Below are 25,896 nucleotides of genomic sequence, written 5' to 3'. Positions count from 1 at the left end.
CCCGAACCAGCAGAGAAACGAAATTAGACCCCAAAAACCAAAAAAGGGTAATGATTGGCCACGCTCCGAATGGATACCAGCTTTGAGACATTTCGACGAGCGAAATAGGTCTTACAAGAAACTTCAACGAAGATTGTTTCCCTTACATTGATGCGAACACAGTCGTTCGCAAATAAGAAAGTAACTTCTCGTCGAAGATTACGGCCACAGTTTCGTGGTCAAGCAAGAAGCACGTGGTGTTGAGCGTTGATATGGCTGAAGCAATTTGGCGAGCCGATTTTCTGCATGACGTTGCAACCGATGATGATCTATAAGGACAAGCGTAGTTGCATAGGGATGACCCAAAACCTGACATCAAACACCATTATATACGGAACCACATCGCAGATGAATGCATATGGGTGGAACCTATTTGGACCGACAAACAGTTTGCGGACAAGGACCTACGACGAACAGTTGGGCGGGCTCCATAATGAAAAGGGGTGGCAAAGTAGGTTAACGATCATTAGGATCGTTTTTGACAAACTGTTTCTCATTCGTTGAAGTTTGTCTGAGCATTTGGCCGTCAAGGTCTGAGTCCGATGTTATCCTACAATTTTTTAATAAATCGATAATTTTGAGAAATGTCAATCTAAAAAATAATTAAAACTAGCGATCATTCAAATTATTTTTATGATTCGAGTTTTTTTTTATTTTTCTGGTCACTCATTTGGCACCCTTCGACGATTGACGAGCAGACGACCGCCTGCTTCGCCTTCGCGTTAATCCGCCCCTGTACGGAAGCCATGCAGTCCACTCAACACGAGCAAAACGCATAAGATCAACACGAAATGCACAGAATGTGTCACTCATCTAACAGACAGATGGTGTCATCAGATTCGATTGTATCGTCAGTACGCTAGTGTCTGAGATACAGCCTACTACTATTTATTTCTCTTTTACCCCTCGGTGTTAAAGAAGATGGCCGCCCAGATCGCTTCTTGGCTTATTTTCGTTCAGAAAAGTTGTTCAAAAGTTCAAAGGTTTTTCGTTGCCTAATTTCATGCAGTTCTCAGTTTCATTTTCAACTTACTTTATTTCGTGAAATAAATCGCTTAGAAAGCAGCGATCTTCAGCAAAGTTTTTCGGGTGATCAGAGGCCTTTGGTTTACGGACAGTTAGACTGGGAAAAAAACCACTGCATGGTGCTGGTATGGGTTTAGTTTTGAATGCTATGAACTAGGTTTATCTCGTAAATCCGACTATTGAGAAAGTTGTAGTACTCAGCATCTCAGTGATCAAAATTACTTAGAACTTTTTTTGCATTTTTTAGCTCAAGAAAGGGTAAAAAAACGAAGTATTGCGTCGAAACTAGCGCCACGTAGCTGAAGCAATCCGCAATAATGTGTCCACCAGCCAGAAGACCTTGACCTTCCGGACAACTTTTCTGAAACCCGCAACTTTCTGAAAAACCAGAATTGCACATAGCACATAGTGACGGGATTCTACATTAAGCTGTTTATCAACCAACAGCCTTTAGCTTCTGAACAAGTCCGCTGAAGACCGGAACTTTCTAGAATGTCGAAAACACTAGGCTTCCGCCTATTCTACGTAAGCTGAACTTTTTAAGGGTAATGCAATCTTCAAACTGGGTGTTGCAATACTCAGTGAACCGATTCCAAACTTATAGCGGGTAATGAAGTTCTACGTAAAAAACTTCAAAATCGATCATAACTCATGATTTTTTAGACAGAACAACATAATGTTTTCTACCAAGTTTTTATTAATATGTAAAATTTGAACACGAAAGAACATAGAAATAGTGATTCAGACTATAATGAAGATATGATAATTGTGTGCGATTATTGCGCAAATGATGCTCAACAATGTCACAATCATATGAAAACTGTGCAATATTGTGGCAGTTGTTAATGAATGAATAAAAAATATTTCTTTCGACTCAAATTCATTATAGAGATTCGACCTTCAAAAGTTGACACTGAAAATTAGAATGAAATGAGGATAATCATACACGTAATTTGGCTCTTGTCAATGAATAACGAGATAAGATCTGGAAAATTAAAAATTAGATTGAATTACGGGCACATCACATAATAACGAAAGCAATTCTAGCGACTCTAATTGCGCCATGTTCATTTATCGGTTATGACTAACAGGAGTCGTGCAAAAACTTCATTACAACGAGTGCGAAAAAAAGTTTCACAATCGTACAATTTGAAGCGTACTGCAAAAAATTTTAGTCTACCTAGTTTATTGCTAACTAGTTTTATTGCATTGTTCTGATTGCACTGAGTCTTTACAACAATACTTTTTTGCGTCTACGTATACTAAATGGGTATTTTTTTAGGAGACCCCAAGCAAAAAAACACATGAAATTGTATGTAAAAACGACAGTCAGATATGAAATCATACAAACATCCAGTGTTTTTATCTGTGGAAATCATTGCTGATCATTGCGAATGCAAATATCCACAAAATTATTTTTTTGTCAGAAATTTTTGTTTGTAAACAAATCGATTTATTTAGATTTTGATTCTTGTATGTCAAAATGTATTTTGAAATATCTTGTTAAACAATGTTTAACCGTAAAAATACTCATAATAAGTTACGACCAAGTTATAATTACGTGTTACTAATCCTGCCCCCTTGATGATTACTTTTCAAAAATCGTTTTTATCCCACCCATACCCGAATTTAATCTGCCCTTTACGAAATGTCTTGATTCGAAATAGAAATCGAGTTATTCCGAACAGCAGAAAAAAAGACCAGCAGCGCTGGCAAAAATCTATTTCTGCTGCTGCTGCATACATTCTATTCTATCGAAAGCATGACCTGTTACATAGTTAGAAGTCACCCAGCTTTGGGAGCGATAAAGTGGGGGATATTTTTGGACAAAGCAGTCACAGTTGAACACCGCTGACGACGCGTTGTACGAACGAACAAATCGCACCGTAGTTTCCTGCAGTTCCCCAAACAATGATAAGCGGATCGGTGTAGGGCAGTAAAATAAAGTTATTCCCCAGGTCTGGTCGTCGGTCTCCTTTGGCCAATGGAATCTAAAACAATCTCACCCGCAGCAGCAGTTTTATTCGAGACGGCTTTTAGCGAAATCACACGCTCCCAGCTGTGGAGTGTTGATTGTTGTAAATGAGGTAATTCGACGCCCCGTTTATGTCGTTCCGAGTGGTCTGCCAATTCTAGTTATTACTACCCGACACCCTCCAGATCGGTACGGTTGAATCCAGGAATCCACTTATCACGGTAATAAACATTCCAACGTAGCAATTTCAACGGCTGTGGAATTGCAGACCCCGAATAGCAATACGTGAGCGATTTTTAATGAGATAAAAAAGAAAGAGCAGTTGGTGTAGATTTGAAATAGTTTTTGAACAGCTGTAGTTAAACTTTTAATGATGTCAGCTAGAACATTCGCAATGTTATAGCAGAAACATTTCAGTCGACGCTTCTGTTACTTTATTCAAAGGTATTGCGGAACAAGGTGCTAACGACTTTAACAGGACGATAAAACACAGGATTATCGCGTCATTCAGATTACATAACCTGCAAAAGCTTTATTCTACATCCCCCCTAAATGTTGGGGGAATGAGAAGTCTCCAATGCGTTACCGTGTTGAATGGTCTGGAGCATTTGTTGAGTGCAGATACCTACGCCGGATTGGATGCTGAGTGTGGTACAGCGGAGGTGGAGTGTTTGCGCCATTTTTCACGCCACGCTGTAATGTCCATAGACGAGTCGTGGGAAATATTCCTTAAGCTTCCTTCGCCTATCGGCGAAAGAAAAGGTACTCACGGTAGCTTCTGTTGCTTTACAGGGTTCCAAAGTTAGTTCGGTGTTTTTATCGTTTCGTTACAATCACGTGGACCAATTTCCTATTACTTGTTTTTCTTCCTTTCAAATTGGTTGGGGCTGGAGCTTTGCGAAAGTGAAAGTGATTAATAGCGTAATTTGAGGTTGATGAAGAATCACGAAAAAAAAGAAAATTTTGCTTTTTCACGATATTATTCATTTGCATTTTCTGATGGAACAAAATGTTTGAACAGCAAGCAACACAAATCAGTTACGAAATAGGTATCCGGGCTGTTGATCACATACCATGAAATATAGTACATATTGCAATTGATTTGCTGACAAGCCTTATTGAAACAACTGGCAATGTTGCGGTCAGAATGAACGATTCGGAACGAGAGAATTACTCGCATACTAAATTGCTTCCCAGTTTGCCAACGTCGAATCTGACAACGTAAATTATGATTGCGATAATGTAGATAATGATAGAAAAACTGTCAGAAAGTAGCGAAAATAGGTCCGATAATTGTATCAATTTATACAATCGTCGCTTTGCTACTTAGTACTCGTTTAGAACAGAGATGATGAACTGAGCTGAGTTGACTCAATTCACGTGTCTTCTGCGTATTTTGAGCTTGTCTTTATTATTTAAAGCTAATATTGCTGAATGAGTGTGTAGGTGATTTGATCAGATTTTCAATCAAACGGTATCCCACCCCTGCGTCACCAGATCGACAGTGAACCCCAGAGAATTCAACGAAACGAGTTATTAATTGCAACCAGACGTGCCACCATTGACAAATGTGGCTACTCACAAAAGCTGTATTATTTTTTACTATTCGGGCGAAAAATCTACCCGATCGTTACGCTATATTTCATGTTGCTCAACAACATTTATCATTCGAGAATAATTCGATTGACACTGATAGCCGCACGCAAAATGTGAACAAAATTAAACGTCATTCGCATTTAATTTGTTTCCCACTAACAGCAATTTCAAATCGCAGTATGCATGGAGGTTTTCAAACACGTGCTTGAACGTTTAGTTTTCCAATTTTTTTCATTGTTCACTGCTCGTGAGCTAAGACAATGTGAAAATTACCATGTACCAGTTTTGTCTTCGTGAGTTAATTTATAGGTAAATTATGTACATTTCCAGTTTCTAATTTCTTTTTTCAGATATAGTGTCTTCGGTGAAGTTTTAATTTAGTTTAGTTCTGGAAAAAATACACAATGATAATAATTCTTACTCGGAAACATTGGGAAAACTTTTTTTCACATAAAATATTGAAAAAAAAACTATATATCCGTGAAAAGCTAATTGTTATTTCATTAATACTTTTTATTTTATGAATTTTTCTCAAAATAGTCGAACTCACGATATGTTTCTGTGATGGTTCATTTTCATTTTTGATGGAGGACCTTGTGTAGTTATTTAGACTAGTTATTAGTTTTTGAGCCTGAAGAGTGTTATTATCATATTGGTTTCCAACAATCGATTGGGAAATTAGTCACGCGTCCCTCAACATGCGGCAAAATTGCAATATTATGACGTGAACTATCGGGCTAATAAAAAATGTCGAGACATGTTTTGTACGCAGATTTCAAACAATCAGAGCAAGGGCAAATATCATCCAATATGGGCGTTTACTAAACAAAGATTGTACCTAGAGGCCGAAAATCGATGTCAGATGCCAAGATGACGTCTTCCGGTTGCTTCATCTATAATTTATTTGACACGGCACAAATACAATTTAATGTTTAACGGCGCCAATTATATCTGGTAGCTTACTTTCTAAAGTATCTTAATAGCTAAAAGCAAATTTTTATCCTCGCTGCCGACTACGAGCTGAAACTAAATCTAACTTAAAGTTAGAATGTTTTGCATTAAAAGCACTGATTTGTTGTTTGATGGTTTTCCATCGCCATAGGTAAGCAGCATATTGAATATGTTTCGCTGCTGGGCCAAGATATTACGGACTGGCATATTGGGTTGTCTCCCTCGGGACCTGAGAGTATCGTGCGGGTCTAGTTGCTGTTTCCGGATCCGGGGTCTTAACGTGTTCTCGTCGTTTGGTTGGATGTAGGCGGAAGGGAATAGGATTAAACTGGGGCGTGGATGGATTTCAGGAAAACGTATATAAGGGACATGTAGGATAGGTCACGGCTCGCCAAGACATCACGAACAGGAACCGCCGGCTGCCTACTTTCGGCCTGCAGGAAAGCTATTAATCTAGACCTGGCGTCACGGTGTACAGGGCATGACCAAACAACGTGCTCTATGTCGTGATAACCTTCACCACAGGCACAGATACCACTTTCCCCGAGCCCAACACGACGGAGATGCGCGTCAAATCTATAGTGATTGGACATAAGCCGGGACATCACGCAAATGAAATCCCGACCTACATCCAACCCCTTGAACAACGGGTTCGTCGACACCTTGGTGGTTATGGAATGTAACCACCTTCCCAGTTCCCCTCTGGTCCAAGCATTTTGCCAACTGATGATCGTATTCTGACGTACAAATGCGAAAAATTCATTAAAGGCAATTGGTCTTTCATAAATATCACCGTTTGTTGCGCCCACCTTAGCCAAAGAGTCCGCTTTCTCATTACCCGGTATCGAGCAGTGAGAAGGGACCCACGCTAAGGTAATCTGATACGATTTTTCGGATAAGGCACTCAGATGTTCCCGTATTTTCCCCAGGAAATACGGAGAGTGCTTAACATCTTTCATCGATCGGAGAGCCTCAATGGAACTGAGACTGTCCGTAAAGATGAAATAATGGTCCGTGGGCATTTTTTCGATAATCCCTAGGGTGTACTGAATTGCAGCCAATTCTGCGACGTAAACAGAAGCAGGATTATCAAGCTTATGGGAGACGGTTAAATTGTTATTGAAAATACCGAAGCCAGTGGACCCATCGATAAGTGATCCGTCAGTGTAGAACATATTGTCGCAGTTGATGTTTCGATATTTATTGGAAAAAATTTTGGGGATCTGCTGCACGCGTAAATGATCCGGGATTCCACGAGTTTCTTCTATCATGGATGTATCGAAAAACACAGTAGAATCAGAAGTATTTGATAAGTCGACATGATTTGGAATACTCGAAGAAGGGTTAATATTTTGGGACATGTGATGGAAATACAATGTCATAAAACGGGTTTGAGAATTAAGTTCGATTAACCTTTCAAAACTTTCAATCACAGGACGGTTCAAGACCTCACATTTGATAAGAATGCGAGAAGACAGGCTCCAGAAGCGGTTTTTCAATGGTAGTACTCCAGCTAAGACCCCCAAACTCATCGTATGGGTCGACTGCATGCAGCCCAAGGCGATACGCAAACAACGATATTGTATTCGCTCCAGTTTGATCAAATGTGTGTTTGCTGCTGAGCGGAAGCAGAAACACCCGTACTCAATGACAGACAATATCGTTGTTTGGTAAAGCCTTAAAAAGGTCTCCTGGATGGGCTCCCCACCATTGTCCGGTTAGTGTACGAAGAAAATTCACTCTTTGTTGACATTTTTTCATCAGATACCTCACGTGACAACCCCAGGTGCCTTTAGAGTCGAACCAGACACCAAGATATTTGTGTACCAAAACCTGAGAAATCGTTTTACCCATTAATTGTGTTTGAAGCTGAGCAGGTTCATGCTTCCTAGAAAAAACTACTATCTCAGTCTTCTCCGGAGAGAATTCGATACCTAGCTGTAGAGCCCAAGCAGACAAATTGTCCAAGGTATCTTGCAATGGTCCTTGCAAATCGGCAGCTTTGGCTCCTGTAACAGAGATTACACTGTCGTCTGCAAGTTGTCTTAGCGTGCATGAATTTGCCAGACATTCGTCGATGTCATTTACATAAAAGTTGTAAAGAAGGGGGCTTAAACATGAGCCCTGGGCCGTGCGTAAAATGCATGTGCTTTTCGGACAACAAATTGTGCAAAAAATTGTTTAAAATTGGAGAAAATCCTTGTCGGTGAAGTTTGCCCGAAAGAATGTCAATAGAAACGGAATCAAAAGCCCCCTTAATGTCCAAGAACGCAGACGCCATTTGTTCTTTGCGAGCATACGCCAGCTGAATATCTGTTGAAAGCAGCGCAAGACAATCATTCGTCCCTTTGGCACGGCGGAAGCCAAATTGAGTATCCGATAGTAGGCCATTTGATTCGACCCAATGGTTTAAACGACGGAGTATCATTTTTTCCATCAATTTCCGGATACAGGATAGCATTGCAATCGGCCTATAAGAGTTGTGATCAGAAGCTGGTTTCCCTGGTTTTTGGATGGCGATCACCTTCACTTGCCTCCAATCCTGCGGTACAATGTTTTGCTCCAGGAACTTATTGAACAAGTTCAACAAGCGCCTCTTAGCATTGCCGGGTAGATTCTTCAACAAGTTGAATTTGATTCTATCTAACCCAGGCGCGTTATTGTTACAGGACAGGAGGGCAACTGAAAATTCTGCCATCGTAAAAGGTGATTCTATCGCATCGTGGCCCGAAGACGCATCACGAACAATATTTTCCTCAGGAACAGAGTCCGGACATATTTTCCTGGCAAAATCGAATATCCACCTACTTGAAGACTCCTCGCTTTCGTTGACCGTTACGCGATTCCGCATTCTTCGGGCTGTGTTCCAAAGAGTGCTCATCGATGTCTCCCTCGACGTCTCGTTCACGAACCGACACCAATATCCGCGTTTCTTTGCTTCAGCCAAGCTTTTAAGCTTGGTATCGAGCTCCGAATACCGTAAATAGTCGCCAGGTATACCTCCCTTCTGGTAGGCCAAAAACGCGTCGGATCTTTGCGTGTAGACATCGGAGCACTCTTGGTCCCACCACGGAGTGGGAGGCCGTTCTTTAATCGTTACGCCGGGATATTTCTTCGTTTGGGCTTGCAACGCGGCGTCGAGAATCAAGCCCGCGAGGAGGTTGTATTCTTCAAGTGGTGGATGATGTTGAATCGACTCGACCGCTTTTGAAATCATTTCCTCGTATAACTTCCAATCGACATTCCGTGTGAGGTCATACGGAATGTCAATTGGTCGCATGCGAGTTGACCCGTTATTAATTGAAATAAGAATAGGCAAATGGTCGCTACCGTGAGGATCAAGGATTACCTTCCATGTGCAATCCAACCGTAGCGACGTCGAACATAAGGATAGATCCAAAGCGCTTGGGCGCGCTGGAGGTTTCGGGATACGTGTCATTTCGCCGTTGTTTAAAATAGTTATGTCGAAGTCATCGCAAAGGTTATAGATTAAAGAGGAGCGGTATCTTCCGGTTGCTGAAACATCCTGAAATTGCCGAATACTATGCAGCGTGATTATTTTTGGAACCAATATGTTACCCAGAGCCTGTAAATTGACTCCATCGTTCAAAAAATTATTGAAAAGGAGAAGTTTGTTTCGAAATTATCCTTGAATCAAGCAAGATTGAGAGAATGCTTAAGCGAATGAAAGAATGCTTACTTCATGGCCAAAACAAATTAATCCGAATTCTCGAATGTAGTGTTGTGATAAAACTAGGAACTTCAAAGAAACATGAACCAGGAAACCTGGTTTTGAGCAAAATACATCCACTCGACGCCGGCTCCGAAAGCTGTTCAGTGGGATACGATCATCGAATTCTCTCTCGCCGTTCGGAACCTGTGTGCGATAATTGAAGCTTGCCAGCCGGAAGAATATTCCGACAACGTTGCCCACGGGTACACCTAGCAGCATTTTCGCAATGGTTCTACGAGCAAGCGGAAATAGTCTGCCGGATTACCAGTCTGCAATTCAGCGAAACCAAACTGGCACGAAGCAGCATGAACACATCCGCTATCCTGAATTCTCACAACCAAGAAACATCCAACGATCCAATAGGCAAACCGCGCCAACAAGGAACTGAACGTCGTGCGTCTTGAACTGTCAGATCAGACGTTTTTTTGGTTGTTTGTGGACTGGTCTTTGACTGCCTGTAGCTTCAAAGTTTGTGTTTTGTCAGTGTGTCTTTTAAAGACTACCTGAAAGTTATTTCCCATCAGTCTTTCTCAAGACTACCTACTTTTGAATTTAACATTTGTTTTAACTTTTTTCGTATCACCTGAAATGGCTGGACGGAAAAAGAAACCTCGCATCGCTGCGGGGAGGAAAAGAGAGGCATCTCTTTCTGACACATCGAGTGTCTGTAGTGACAATCCTTTTGATATTTTGCCTGAGCAAGAAGCTGGTGAAATGGAAGTTACCAATAATGAAACTATACAAAATATAAAATCTTTAAAAAAGGAGAAAGTTCCACCTATTGTGGTAACTATTTCTTCTGAATTTAATATATTCAAAAAGGAACTTTCAACGTTTGTTACCTATCAAATTGGCCGTAGAGGTGATTGCCGCTTATTAGCCGACTCAGTAAAGGGTCGTGATCGTCTCTTTCAGTATTTAACTGACAAGATGTACAATTTTTTTACATATGACACCAAGAACGCCAAGCCGTTCAAGGTTGTCTTGAAAGGTCTCACCAACGATCAAACCGTTGATGAGATCAAACTTACTTTAACAGAATTACTTGGCATAGCCCCTACCCAAGTAATTCTAATGAAACAAAAATCACGAGGCGAAAACAGTCAGAGAACTGGAATTTCCCTTGTTAATTATTTAATTCATTTTAACCGCAATGAGGTCGACAACTTAAAATTTTTTGAAAAAGCACATGCTTTGTATAATGTGCGTGTAAAGTGGGAAATTTATGGGAAGTATGGCGGAGGTGAAAAGCATATCACCCACTGCCGTACTTGCCAACGTTATGGCCATGGTTCCAAATTCTGTAACATGGACCAAAAATGTCTTAATTGTGGAGACTCTTCTCACAAAAAGGACACATGTCCTGTGAAAGAGAGTAAAAATTTTCGCTGTGCGAATTGTAACGGCAACCATATGTCAAATTTTTATCAATGCCCAGTCCGTTTAGCAATTGTTAAGGCAAGGCAAGGTAAACAAAATTCAAAACAAAATTCTCCAAGCGTACCAGTGACGCATAGTTTACCTACTCCTTTGCATACCCGTTTAACTTATGCACAGGTTACAGGTAGTTCGAACATTATACCGCCTAGTGTTGGTAGTTCGAAAATGACCGTTAATATGGGTAAGCAAAACACGCTAGAAAATAATTGTACACCTGTTACTCCAGCTAATATTGCTGCCGAAAATATTTTTTCTAATGTCAACTGCCTGGGGCCTATTACGGCAGGTAAACTTTCTTTTTTGCAACAGGCAATGTTCGATCTTATGAACGCCATGTTGCAGGCAAAATCAATGTTTGAAGCCTTCCAAATAGGCACAAATTTTACTATTAAAATTGTTTCTAATTTAAAATTTAGCAATGATTTTAAATAAAACAATTAAAATATTAAATTGGAATGCTCGCTCATTGAAGGCCAATGAGAATGAGCTTTTTAATTTTTTAACAGTAAATAATGTGCATATTGCAATTATTACTGAAACAGTTTTGAAACCTAACATAAAATTAAAATATGATCCCAATTACGTGGTTCATAGATATGATAGGATTCAAGGTTCCGGCGGTGGAGTTGCAATTGTTATTCATCGCCGAATCAAACATCGTGCTCTTCCCCATCTTGAGACAAAAGTTATTGAAACTTTGGGAATTGAAGTTCAAACTGAACTTGGGATTTTATTTATTGCCGCAGCATATTTACCATTTCAATGCACACGCGAGCACAAAAATTATTTTAAAGGTGATTTACAAAAACTCACCAGAAATCGTTCGAATTTTTTCATAATCGGCGATTTTAACGCTAAACATCGTTCATGGAATAATTCTCAAAGTAATTCCAATGGCAAAATTTTATTCAATGATTGTTCTTCAGGATACTATTCTATTTTGTCTCCGAATAGTCCTACATGCTTTTCTTCTGTAAGAAACCCTTCAACAATTGATTTGGTGCTGACAGATCAAAGTCATGTGTGTAGTGATTTGATCACACATGCTGACTTTGATTCTGACCATCTTCCAATAACTTTTTCTTTATCACATGAATCAGTTTTAAACCCTATGAGCTCTGTTTTTAATTATAACAAGGCTAATTGGGAAAGATACAAAACTCATATTGAGAGAAATTTCAATAATGAGCTTGATTTGCAAAACGAAGTGAATATTGATTCCGCTTTGGAAGCATTAAAATGTGCAATTGTTGATGCCAGGAATTATTCTGTTCCAAAGGCTCAAGTGAAATTTGATTCACCAATAATTGACGAAAATCTTCAACTTCTAATTCGTTTGAAAAATGTCCGCAGACGTCAATATCAACGTTCTCGTGACCCTGTTTTTAAAACTATTTATAAAGATTTACAGAAAGAGATTAAACATAGATTTACTCTTCTGAGAAATCAAAATTTTGAGACTAAAGTTGAAAAATTGAAATTCAAAACCCTTTTGGAAGCTGTCGAAGATTCTTAAGAAACCTTCAAAGCCTATTCCAGTTTTAAAAGATGGTGAACGTTTTCTTGTATCCAATGAACAAAAGGCTCAAAGACTTGCTCAGCAGTTTGAGAGTGTTCATAACTCAAATTTGAATTTTGTGAGTCCAATTGAAAATGAAGTCACACGTCAATTTGATTTAATTTCTTCCCAGAATTTTTTACCTGCAGAAATAATTGAAACTAACTTAAATGAGATTAAATCAATTATTAAAAATTTCAAAAATATGAAAGCACCTGGTGACGATGGAATCTTCAATATACTAATCAAACATCTCCCTGAGAGCACAATGGAATTTTTAGTAAAAATTTTCAATTGCTGCTTCAAAATTGCATATTTTCCCAAATTATGGAAAAATGCAAAAATTACTCCAATTTTAAAACCGGATAAGAACCCAGCAGAAGTTTCAAGTTATCGACCAATCAGTTTGCTTTCTTCAATAAGTAAACTGTTTGAGAGAATTATTCTTAACAGAATGATGCCACAAATCAACGAAAATTCAATTTTTGCAAATGAACAGTTTGGATTTCGCCATGGGCATTCCACAACTCATCAATTGCTCCGAGTTACTAATATGATACGAGCTAACAAATCTGAAGGTTATTCCACTGGAGCTGCTCTTTTAGATATAAAAAAAGCATTCGACAGTGTTTGGCATAAAGGTTTGATTGCGAAATTGCAAACTTTTAATTTTCCAATTTTCCTAATCAAAATTTTAAAAAATTATCTTACTGATCGAACTCTGCAGGTTGTCTATCAGAATTCAAAATCTGATAGATTTCCTGTCAGAGCAGGTGTACCTCAAGGTTCAGTCTTGGGTCCAGTCCTGTACAACATATTCACTTCAGATCTTCCTGATTTGCCTCCAGGATGCACAAAGTCATTGTTCTGCGATGACACAAGCATTTCCGTAAAAGGAAAAAGTCTTCGTGTCATATGCAGTCGATTGCAGAAAAGTTTAGATATTTTTTCTTCCTACTTGCAAAAGTGGAAAATCTCTTCCAATGCTTCTAAAACTCAAATGATAATTTTTCCGCATAAGCCTAGGGCTTCTTTCCTCAAGCCAAACAATAATCACGTTGTCAAGATGAATGGGGTTATTTTAAGTTGGTCCGACAAGGTTAAGTACTTGGGACTAATTTATGATAAAAAACTTATTTTCAAAGAGCACATTGAGAGTATACAAGCCAAGTGCATCAAATATACGAGATGTTTATATCCTCTCATTAACAGGAATTCTAATTTGATTTACAAACAAATTTTTAGACCAGCAATGCTTTATGCTGTACCGATCTGGTCAAGTTGCTGTTCAACAAGGAAGAAAACGCTCCAAAGATTCAGAATAAAATTCTGAAAATGATTTTGAAGCGTCCTCCTTGGTTTGGTACACTCGAATTACATAGACTTACTGGTGTTGAACCATGAGAAGCTATGTCAAATAAAATTATTAACAATTTTCGACAAAAATCTTTGCAATCCTCAATTGCTACGATAAGCTCTCTTTATAGCCAATAAGTTAGCAATTAAGTTAGTTGTAAGTTTACTTCCCCTTTTCTGACAAGTAGGTTTAAATCCCTACGAATGATAAGTCCTAATTGCGAAAGCAAACAAATCCTAACAATTAAAATTACAAATTTCTAACAGTGTTGAGAAGTCACCATTTGTGATTGGACACACATTCTCATTATTTACATATATTTATCATAAATACTTAAGCTACTAACAAATCCCCCCTTATAAAAAAAAGGAACTGAACGATTTGTCGTTAACAGCCAAAACATGTGTTGTTTGCAAAGGGACTTGTCCCAATCTAAATAAATACCAGCGATTCGAGGAACTAGGATACAAAGCCAGATGGACAACACTGAAGGAGCTTAGCCTGTGTAGAAAATGCCTGCGCAAACACTTTGGGACATGCAAATCCAAGCAGGTTTTCGAGAAGAACGGTTGCACATTCACACACAACCAGCTTCTTCAAAATGTTCAACGCGATGGAGTTAGTTCTAACGTTCTAGGAAAGAGTTTTCAGTTGCTCAAAACACGTCGGAGTTGCTCCAGGCGTCATCCATGGTCCGAGAAAGTCTTTTAAGACAATCGCTTTCTTCGACGATGGATCATCCTACTGCCTACTTTGAGGACTATTCACTGGTGCAAGAATTGAAGCTCCAAGGGAAACCATCTGTTGTGCTTCAAGTGAACTGCTAACAAACGACGGATGGAGGATGATTCTCTGATGTTGAACCTCGAGATTTCCGGACAGGAGATATGTACCCAGAAGAAGTATCGCTTTGCAGGAGCTCATACCATCTTGATCTTTTTCAATATTTCCAGAGTACAAGCCGAACAAACCCGGGAAAGCAAGAATCGTATGGGACGCGGCACCTAAAACCAAGGGATTTGCCATCCCTTAACTCTATGCTCATGACACGACCGGACTTACCTACTCCTCTCGACTCGTACTCTATCGGATAGGCGGCTTCCGGGTGGGGCTCAGTGGTGACTAAAGGAAATGTACTTGCAGGAACTCATGGCCAAGAAAGATCAGCATTGATTCAGATATGGAGCGACGGATCTTTAAATGAACGAGACGTCTACGTGACGCAAGTTGGGCCATTCTGTACTTGCTGTTCACCTGGCTGCGCGCAGTCTGTAAAAAACACAAATGCACGCAAATTCGAAGCCGAATTCGGAGCCGCACAAGCGATTTTTAAGCAGCATTATGTGGATGATATGCTGGCAAGCGTTCAGACAAAACATAAAGCTATCTAGCTTGCCAAAGATGTAGAATTCTTGCATGAGCAAGCTGGATTCGACATGCAAAACTGCCGAGAGTAGTCGAGGCGATAAAGAAAGAGAAGACTGTCGAGAAGAGCTTGAACCTCGCAGTAGTGCTGGGAACAGAGAAGATTTTGGGCCTATGGTAGTGCACGCCTGCCGATACGTTCACCTACAAGCTCTCGTCAAAGCACGACCGGAGGCTACACGAAGGCCAACAGAACCGACGAAACGGGAAGTTCTACGAACGTTGATTGCAGTTTTCGATCCTTTTGGGCCCTTAATATTGAACGTCCTCATATACCTCAAGGTTTTGTTTCAAGGGATTTGGCGAGCTGACATCGCTCGGGACGACGTGATACCAGAAAGTCTTAAAAGTGAGATAAATGATTGGAGATCCTACGCTGACGCAACTAAGTCTGCAAACAAACATCCAATTGCACACCTTCGTAGACGTGTATCCAGTCCGAGGTTGAAGTTTCAGGCCGCAGTCATCGGAGTCAGGTTGGCGGATAGGATTGTGCAATCGCTGTCGTCCAACGTTAATCAGCGGTTCTTCTGGACCGATTTGCGCGACGTTCTGTGTTGGATTCGGTCAGATCGTCGGTGGTATTCGCAATACGAATTTTTTCTACGGAATTCTGGAAACAATAGAGGCAGCAGATTAGGGACACAAGCAGTCGAAAGAGAACGCCGCAGACGACGCTACTAAACTGCAGAGAGTGTCAGAACGAGAACAGTAGATGGTTCAAGGGATACAGATTTTTATGGAAACTACAAAGCAACTGGTCATCCAACCCGTTCCTACTACCGACGAAGAACTACGAAATTCGCTCCAGTGATAAATGTCCAAGATTACTCATCATGGAAGCGATTGTTGCGCCCAACTACTACGGCATTGAGGGCCGCATACAGCATTCGCCGAAATTCAGATAACGAGGAACATATTACTGGAACACCATCCGCTGATGAGCTTTAAGAAACCACTGTCTACCTGTATTGACTGGCTCAGACGGAGATCTTTCCGGCGAGATAGGAGTTCTCAGCGCGGGATCTAGTAAGAAGGTATTGCCAAGTACAATCTACACATTTAGCCCGTTCCTGGATGAGCAAAAGGTACTACGCACGCAACTACGCATGCATGGCAGAATCAGTGCTTATGCGCTACGATGGATGCAAGAAATCCTATTATCTTTTCAAAACGTGGCAAATTGTTCAGGATCGTCACGAGTGCTATCACCATCAAAATCACACAACTTCCGTAAATGAGTTTTGACAATCCTTCCGTATCCCGAGATCCGGCGACTGTTTCATCGGGGCAGAACGAACTATCAGGACTCCGGAGTGTAGAATCCGAAGAGCTGCTACACGTCTAACTCCGATGGGAGATCTTCCTGCGGCAAGGCTGGCGGCTTTCACCGGACCATTCCCGTTCATTTCGGGTGGTAGGCCGTCCAACTGAAAAATCGTGGGGTGCTAATAACTTGCTAAAAACTTGCTCGACTACAAGGGCGGTACATAAAGATATCGCACATTCGCTCGACGTGAACTAGTGCATTCTGGCATTGAGAAATTTTATGGCACGGCGTGGCGTATCAACACGAATCTTCTCCGATCGTGGTACAAACTTTACAGCGGCAAACAAAGAGGTAAATACGGCAAAGGATAAACTCGAAGCAGCACTTAAGGCGATGGATCAACCGATGGCCATCCGGTCCAGAGACGGAATTGATGTTTCTTCCTCCAGCGTAGATACTCATATGGGAGAAGCCTGGGGAAGGCTGATACATTCGTTGAAGTAGACAACGTCGTCAACTCCTGTCCGGTAACTTATGTACCCGTAGATGATCCAGAGGCTCCAGTTTTTACACCTAATCACTTGTTAAAGCGCTTTTCAAGTGGTCTCAAGCCGGTCATGATTCTAGACGACAGTGCAGTGGTGATTCGACAGTCTTGGTCCTGGTAATGATAATGTCCACGTGGACATGATATTATTTCCAAAAATCTAAAGCTGTTCTGTTTTTGGAGTAGTTGTCAGCTATATTGGAGATACATTTAGCCTCTTCGTTTTTTGGGAAGGTTCTTAAGACATAATAAACCCAGGTTGCGAACCTTTCAAAAATTTCAGGTTAAATAAACTCTCTGTTTCTTTGTAGGTGATTTTGATACCGATTTACTTAAGAATTCGAGTAGAGGTTAACGTTTTCGGGATATGCTTGATGGTACTTCTTGTACATGCATTAATTTAGAACCGACTTTTTTCTTCAATACTGGCAGTTCTTTACTTGATTTGATCATTTCTGATTCCCCGCACGTAATATCTAGGCAGGATCAAATTTCTCTACCTGGTGTATCTAACCATGACTTACTGTTCTGTTCGTTGGATGTACTGCCTGAAACTCGTACGCAGGCAACATTTTATCGTGACTATTTCAATTTCGATATTGCTGCACTTAATGAAGCCTGCCAAACTATAAATTGAAATGAAGCGTTGAGTATTAATGATCCTGATATTATAACTCAACTGCTCAACACTCATCTGTGTTATTTACACAACAATTTTATACCATTGAGAGCAAGTAGGGCAAAATCAAATCCGTGGTTTACCAGTGATATAGAAATAGCAATCATCAATAGAAATCTGGCTTATAGAAAATGGAAGCATACGAAACTTACTGAAGATTTGACCCCATACAAACGTGTCCGGAATGTTGTTAATGACTTGATCAAAAGGGCTAAACAGGAGTATGACAAAAGTAAATTCAGGACAGTTGTTCACTGTAAACAGCTGTGGAACAATATAAGAAAGCTTGGTGTGACTAAGAATGATGAAACTGAGAATGTTGAGTATACCGCACAAGAAATCAATATGTATTTTATTTCCAGTTTTTGCGCGGATCAATCCCCCTTACTACCAACAAACGACTTCAATAGATTTGGTTTTCGAGTCGTTACTGTCGACGAAGTCATGAATGCATTTTTTTTCAATCAAGTCAAATGCGTGAGGATCGGATAATATTCCAATCGCGTTTATTAGAATAATGTTGCCTTCAGGGGCGACTCGTGGCTTTTGAATCTGCCTGTTCAACTACAAATTCTGAAAATCGCAATTTGGGAAAGTAATCACAATCATGTCCGCGTAATCACGCAAGCCATTCTAGTCGTTACTATTTGAAAGTGACACTGAAAACCAACAAAATGTTGATATAAATTTGCGCCTGAAATATATTTTTTGCCTGGCGTCCCCGTGTGCAATGCACAGGTTGCACCTATGGACGAGTCGCCCCTGGTTGCCTTGGATCTTGCCAGTTATTAATCACTTGTTTAACACTACCCTGTGCACTTCAAAGTATCCCAGGGAGTGGAAGTTAGAGAAAGTAATTCCTTTAAAGAAGAAAAATGATGTATCCGACATCGCAAATTTTAGACCCTTTATTCTTCTTAGCGCGCTATCTAAAGCATTTGAAAAATTGATCAAAGCACAAATTACGGATCACATTCAAGAAACGGGTTTGCTCAGTCCTTTTCAGTCAGGGTTCCGGAAACATCATAGTACTGAAAGTGCATTACTTAAGGTTCATAATGACATTGCACAGGCGGTAGATAGAAAGGGGATCGCTATTCTACTTTTGATAGATTTTGCGAAGGCGTTTGATCGTGTTTCCCATAGTAAACTCTTAAATAAGCTATCATCTTCATTTGATTTCTCTACAACGGCAATCAAGTTAATTAGGTCATACCTTACGGAAAGATACCAAGCTGTTTTCTGTAATCATGTTCTGTCTTCCTTTCAGTCAATTTTATCTGGCGTCCCACAAGGATCCGTCCTTGGTCCACTTTTATTTTCGCATTACATTAATGACTTGTCTACTAGCCTAGATTATTGCTCGATTCATTTGTTCGCGGATGACGTTCAGGTTTACTTTTGTACTAATCATAACTATGACATCAATGATGTTGCTATAAAAATAAACCACGACTTGAACAAAATATCGTTATGGTCGAATACAAACCTTCTATTTGTTAACTCTCAGAAAACTAAAGCTACACTGTTTTCCTAAGCTTTACTCACACCTCCACAATTATATTTTCAGGGTGAGCAAATTCATTTTGTAGATATCATCAATTGACATAAAGTTGTCGAACATATTTTCATTTTTCATACACCCAAAATTTCAGTAATGAATTATAACTGGGCCTAAAGTACATATGTCTCAATTTCAGATTTGAGCTTTCGAGTCATCATGAAATGAATTATTGGAAGTTTGTTGTTGCCTTTGTATAGTTTTTGTCAACCTATGATGTGTTATCATATACGAAAAAGAATATAAGATATAATTTTAATGTTATTGTTTGAGATAAAATGTTTCAAATAAAAACATTGTTCAATTAAAGATCAGTTGGTCATGTTCCCTTTCTAAGAGCTCCTCTTGTTATATTTTATTCCATTTGGCATAGTTACTAAATGCTTACTTTTGTTTAAGACACTGTTCATCCAATAACAAACTGTTTCCTAGTACTAATAATTATTTCTGAGGGGTCTTCATACCCGAACACGATTATGGTCGTGTTGCATACAACGACATTTAGCAAAGCCTATTGTAGAAAAACATCGATACGGACCCTGCTGATTAACGATTTTTTACATTAATTGACATGAAAACAATTGTTGCGAAAATTCGAATTACTCGGTAAGTCGCAACTAGTAGCAGCTGATTTTTGGTTTAGTACTAGCCAATACCTTGTATTTTAGTACAATAATAGTGTCATAGCAGAACAACGTAGAACTTTATGTTTTTCATATTGCCGAAAATGAGGAAAAATTACAAAAAAAACCTGTTTTACATACGATGCCTCCTTCGAACCTATTTTCAAAAAAACTGTCTTAATATCACATTACCTTTTAGTTTATACTCTATTCTATGAAAATCATATGAGTTAGCTAATTAATTTCTAAGTATTTGCATGCTCTACTGTGTAACCGTCGGTTACAGAATCCATTATGATTTTGATTTGTGCTTAAATGTTTAGTCATACTTTCACGTTAATATTTAAGGGTTATCATTAGTAGGGTTAGTAAAATGTATTGGTATGTAAATGGTATAGGTTAGTAGGGTTAGTCAAAATAAAATAAGTAGAAATACCAGAAATTGTAAGCACACTGAACAATATAAACATCACACAGTGGGTACAAGTGGGTGGTAAAATGGGCAGCACCCATCCAGTATGACAGATTTGTTGAGGAGGAGGAAAGCTGTTATACAGATGGGTGTCAAATTGATTGAGGCGCGAAATATCGCGCATCCATCGAAAAAGATTGGCGGAAAAAAGAGCGCGAAGAGCCTTTTTGCTAGCCCAAATTGCCAGCCATCATCAGATAGTATCTGGTAGTCGTGTGCTTAACGTTGAAATCTAGAAAATTAGAAGAGTTCTTATACGAGTTGTCAGTGGCAACAGGAGTTGTTGCGGCCCGTAATTGGCCAAGTGAACGTAGTTTAGACCGTGGCATACGGTTAAAGCAGCACACGACCGGCCTAGCGAGCCCTGGATGCACGCTACGTCTAACCCGTAAAGGACCAGCGACAGTCCTCTGGCTTAGAGCCATCACCGCAAAGGAGGACTTACCCCTCTCGGCACGGTCACTCCGGTATCGTCCTGGGCCTGTCGATCTACGTCAACGAGGGAAGACCAGAGAGAAACACCAGCAGACTACGTTTGAGTTGGCTACCTCCCCGCTCCCCGCCTTCGTCGATAACCACAGCAGCGTCAACCCTCAGCAGCAACGAAGCAGACGCCACCGCAACGGCAGCAGCGTCGCCCACACCGAGCAGCAACAGCGTCATCTTAAGCAGCGGTACGTACCGATCATCAGCCATCCCCACACCCACACACAAACACACTCACAATAGAAAATATTAATAAATCACTCAATATTCTCGTTCAAAAAAGGTTCTTTTCAATAAAATAGTTTCCTTTACATAATTAAGTGCATTTTAAATATAAATCAGAATACAATAGCCCAAATAGCAAGGTGAAAGTAGTCCGCACCGTTGATCGCGAAGCCCCGCTGATTACCCAGTAGTAAGCCGATCCTGGGACCATCGTCACAGGGTCTCTTGCTACTGAGCTTTCCCGGTACAGACTATAGAGTAAAAAGTTAGTAACAACTGGAAAATATCTGTTAAAAATGTTTTCTTTCATTTTACAAGCCTTGTAAATCCTCACTTTCACAATATTATAGCACATTTTCTAAATTATTTTTCAAAGTAAATTATCATGATTTCCAGTCGATAACATGTTTACTGCAAGTAGAAAATAAAATGAGGCATGAAAACTGAATTTCGTTCTTTTGAGTTTTGTCGCGACTTTTCTGGGTTCTTCCCCATAGTGCGCCTGTAAGAAATCTCCGAACAAGAATCTTTTCTGTACCGCGTCATAGAACCTGTGACTATGGCTCAGCACTTTTTGTTAGAGGCATTGTTCATTGGAACTCGTTACCGTCTTCAATCTAATCAATTACAAACTTAGTAGTCTTCAAGCGCAATTTGCTGGCATGGCTTAACAGTACAAATTAAATTAAAGAATTAAAATAAGAGGAAACACAAAATAAACTAATACAAATAAATAGTTTCTTTAAGTTGGAAGCTACATGAAAGATAGACAGCCAATCAATGATAAATCTACAACTTAAACAATTTTTTTGGTCATCTCCGCTCGATAAAATTACTGTAATAATTTGAACCAAATTTAAGATCATATTTTTATTTTTTGTTTTTTGTTTTTTCTCTTAATTCCAGAAGCGTTTCCAAGTCTTTTTCGTTAGTTCGGAATATCTATGTTAAAAAAGTTTTCAGCATAATTTTAGATGTTTTTTTCTGTTTCTTACAATTCTTAGCCTATCTATGATCGTATTTTTTTTATTTTGTCTGTTTAATTAACCCTTTTTTGAGTGTTTTCAGATGTTCGAAGAGAAATTTACTAGAGTTTTTATTATTTCAATTTCTTCCGGTTTCTGGTTGATTTTTTAAGTTATTAGATACTAACATGAGTTGGTTTTAGAGCTGAAGGCCCAAAAATAACTGATTTATTATGTGGCTCGAAATGACCAACAGCAGAGGTTGTTAACGCGCATTCTGTCAACTCGGCAGTTTCGGTGCTATTGCATCGATGAGCGGCGCTATATGTCGATATAATAGATCTTTAGTTATTTGCGTTCTTACCTTCTATATAGCATAAACTTTTGCACTATTTTTTTACTTTTTTGAGACATTTAAAAATCTTTTGACATTAATTTGGAATAAATTTTCTATTGTAGTTCTCGGCCCTTTTTTGACATAAGGTAATTTTGAGCTCAATTTTCCTTTTTTCTTGGGTTTTCCTAAAACTGAAGTTATATATATTTTGTACTTCTGTTCAAGTTTTTTTTTTGCTTCGCTGGTTCTGTTTTGTCCTTTTCTGTTCTTTCGATATGTTTCTCAGCCCTCTGAGGCTGAATTTTGATGGAATTCGTTTCATTAATGGCTCTTCTGGTCTAACTCGCTTTGCGCTGATTTTGAAACTATTATCACTCAATAAACCACAGAAATAAACGTTTTAACACTTATTTGTAAAAAAAATTTCCATGTGGACAAGGAGAGAGAGGGGGGGGCGAAATCATCGTCTCTCTCGTATTCACGCTTGTTCATTTGGGGGAGGGGGGGGGGGTCTAAAATGATGATTTTTGTGTCCACGTAGAATGTGGACGTCCCCTTTCCTGATTATATGGACAGTATGAAAATATGATAGAAATAATAGATGAAATTTGAACACTTACTAAAGAAGAATAGCAGTTTAAAACATAACAACGGTCTTAGACTAACCTTTTTGTCAATGGATGGAGTGAGAAAAAAAATTGAGAGAATCCAAACTAAGACACATGGCAGACAAAGCTGCTTTGACACTATATTGATTAGAATGTGGTGTCAACAACTTTTAGTTGTGTGAAAATGTCTGATTTTGTGCCAAATATTCGTCAATTGCTGGCTTTTCTCATTTCATTCAAAGAAAACGGAGGTGTTTCGCCGCGTCGAGAGTTAAAAAAACCATTTACGAAGATGCTTCTCTAAGTAAAGCAACGCACCGTAATTGGTTATGTCACTTTCCAGACGGTAATTTTAGTGTTGACGACCGTCCGCGTAAAGGAAGGTTAAAAACTTTCGAAGAAGGTGTATTGGAAAAATTGCGCGATTATGAACCATGCCAAATGCAGAAACAGCTTGCTTAGGTATAAGAAGTTTCCCACCAAGCAATCTACAATCGATTGCATGCTTTGGATATGATCCAAAAACAAGGAAGTCGGGTTTCTTATGATTTGAAGCCAAGGGACGTTGAGCGTCGTTTTTTAGCCTGTGAACAACTGTTTCAGCGGCGAAAAGGAAGGGTTTTCTTCATCGCATTGTGATGCAAAATGGATTCATTACAGCAATACAAAGTAAAGCGGCGGCTGCCCGGTCATGCTTCTTCCTCGTCGTCTCGGTCAACGAAAAAGTGCAACTCTTAAATTTGTCCCTCACTACGCTCTGGTTTATATGTAGTGAAAGAGATCTCGGGGCGTAGCCCTCAAATATTCCACGCGATTTGAATGGGAACTTTTCGCGAATCAGTGACAAGAACTAGCGGTCGACTGTGTCGACACACGCGAAATCTAACAAAGAAGGTATGTTAGTTTTTCTTTAAGTTTATCCACCTTTTTTTGACAGCTGAAGAAAAAAATTCCAAATTTTTACTATTTTCAATTTTCATTTTAACTATTTTTCAAACAAAAAGATTCGAAGTTTTTTTGATAAGTTATCGTTTAAACCATTTTTTCCCAAGTTACTAGATGATTATTCAAATTGCTCAATATTTCAATAAAATATGTTCGCCATCGTTTTCATTCAACGTTATCTTCACTGAATTCCATTTTTTTAGATTTGGAGTGGATTCAATCCTAATTTTGATATCATGTCATTTAATAATCATATCATATCATATCATGTCATACGAAAATATTTATTTCAGAAGGCGCTCCATCATGCACTACTACTTAAATCAGAACTCAGTTTTAAATGCCGGTTTTAAAGTTCGTTTGTTCACCCCTTGAATGCCCTCTATCACGACAAAATTTATCGCCATCTCTTGCCGTCTCTGTAATTTTATTCAGCGCAAATTCAGCTTATACAACCTAAATAAAAAAACATCGTCACAATTGCATCATACTGAAGGGGAGCGAAACTAACAGCTGCTTCTCATATTACGATTACTATACACAGCCAATTTTGAGAGATATTTTTATATACCTACATCTTTCAGGACAAAAAAGTTTCAGTTGTTGCCAAGAAACATAATACCATTGTCAGCGAATAATAACAAAACATACGTTAACTGGGGAGTTCTTTCATTACTTACAATGCTACGTACGCCATAGTTCGACGTATTATCAATATGGGTTGACATATCCTACATACTTCCTTATTGTTGGAGCCACTAGAGCAGTGAGAAAAGCGCTGTGTCATGTTTGCCTCAGGGTCTTCTCAGGTTGGAAATAGAATATCACTGTTATTCGTTCAATTAGATTATCCATCGTGGCTTTAGTCTGCGAGAATAAATTGACCGAGTTTTCGTTAGATAGAGCGAGTCCTGGTATTTTGGCTGGAAGCGAACAAGAAAATCCATGCTAGAAAGGATTATAACCAAACTAAGCTCGCGTCTAGATCGCATTACCTTAGTGCACGTATTTTCCGTTTCCGTGTTTACCATAATGGAAAGAAAATACTACCTATCTCATGGATCATCAATCTCACACGGGGAATGCAGAAAAGATTTACGGTTTCAGACGCACTCTATCGGCAAAGGAATTCCGAATTGAATTGGATTTCGTGTCTTTCGTGTGGCTTGAACCGCGCCCTTCCGGGGCCGCATCTGGTCATGAATCATGCATTCGCATCAATCACCACCCTTAATTTGCTGCTGTTTGCATAATGTTTAAATTTCAGTGATATGCTATCATATTTTAACCTTGTACTAGAATTGCGACGACCGAGACGTGCCAGGAATTTGAAAAGGTACGCTCGAGTGTTCTCTAGTTCACGTTTGAAAGGATGCGCGCTTGCAAAAGCGCCCGCGAAACCGCCGTAAATTTTCCCCACGAGAGGACAATTACTCGACTCGGCTTATGATATTTTATGACGTCTGTTGGAGAAAGTATACGTAATAAATGGGCAAAGTTGAGAACTTATTCGGCATTCCAAGTTACGTCGGGTATAGGCAATTATCATGGAGAATGTGCGATTACTGAAATCGAGAAAATTGTGTTTTCCTATCGGCCGTGTGCAGCATCCAAGTCCAGCGGTTTCACTAATTGGCGCTTGGTGTCTGGTGATATTTTAGTGTCGATTAATTCTACTCTTGGTTCCGGGCTCAGCTCTCCTTCACCGGAGAAAGACTACTTGTGGTGTGGTGAACAGATAAACAACTCTAGTGGTACGGAAAAAGTGTAAACCTTGAACTTCTCCTGTGCTTTTTTCTTCTCAATCATGAAAAGCTCGTAAATGTGATATACATAACGTAATGTAATCATTTCCCGCTGTGGTGCTTCTGCTGAGAGCCAACGGTGTGAAGACTAGATTTCCGTGAACAAATGGCTAAATAAACGACGCTATTAGTCAACTTTCGCTCGAATTTGTGCATGCAGGTGCGGAGGTTTATTTCTCTCCCTGCCATGAACTTCATTTGTATAGTTCTTGTGTTACGGTTGAAAATTAATGTTGGGTATTACTCTTGAAGCAAACAACAATGGAGTCACAG

General features: G+C 39.5%; 1 protein-coding gene across 2 annotated transcripts in view; it reads left to right on the top strand.

Moving 5' to 3' along the window:
- LOC129719474 (feline leukemia virus subgroup C receptor-related protein 2) overlaps nucleotides 1-25,896 on the top strand; it is a 168,975-nt gene that overhangs the window by 12,882 nt on the left and 130,197 nt on the right. The gene's annotated exons all lie outside the window — the stretch shown is intronic.

The sequence above is a fragment of the Wyeomyia smithii genome, chromosome 2 (assembly GCF_029784165.1).
Source record: "Wyeomyia smithii strain HCP4-BCI-WySm-NY-G18 chromosome 2, ASM2978416v1, whole genome shotgun sequence".
Classification (NCBI taxonomy): Eukaryota; Metazoa; Arthropoda; class Insecta; order Diptera; family Culicidae; genus Wyeomyia; species Wyeomyia smithii.
This window is presented reverse-complemented; position numbering and strand designations above follow the sequence as displayed.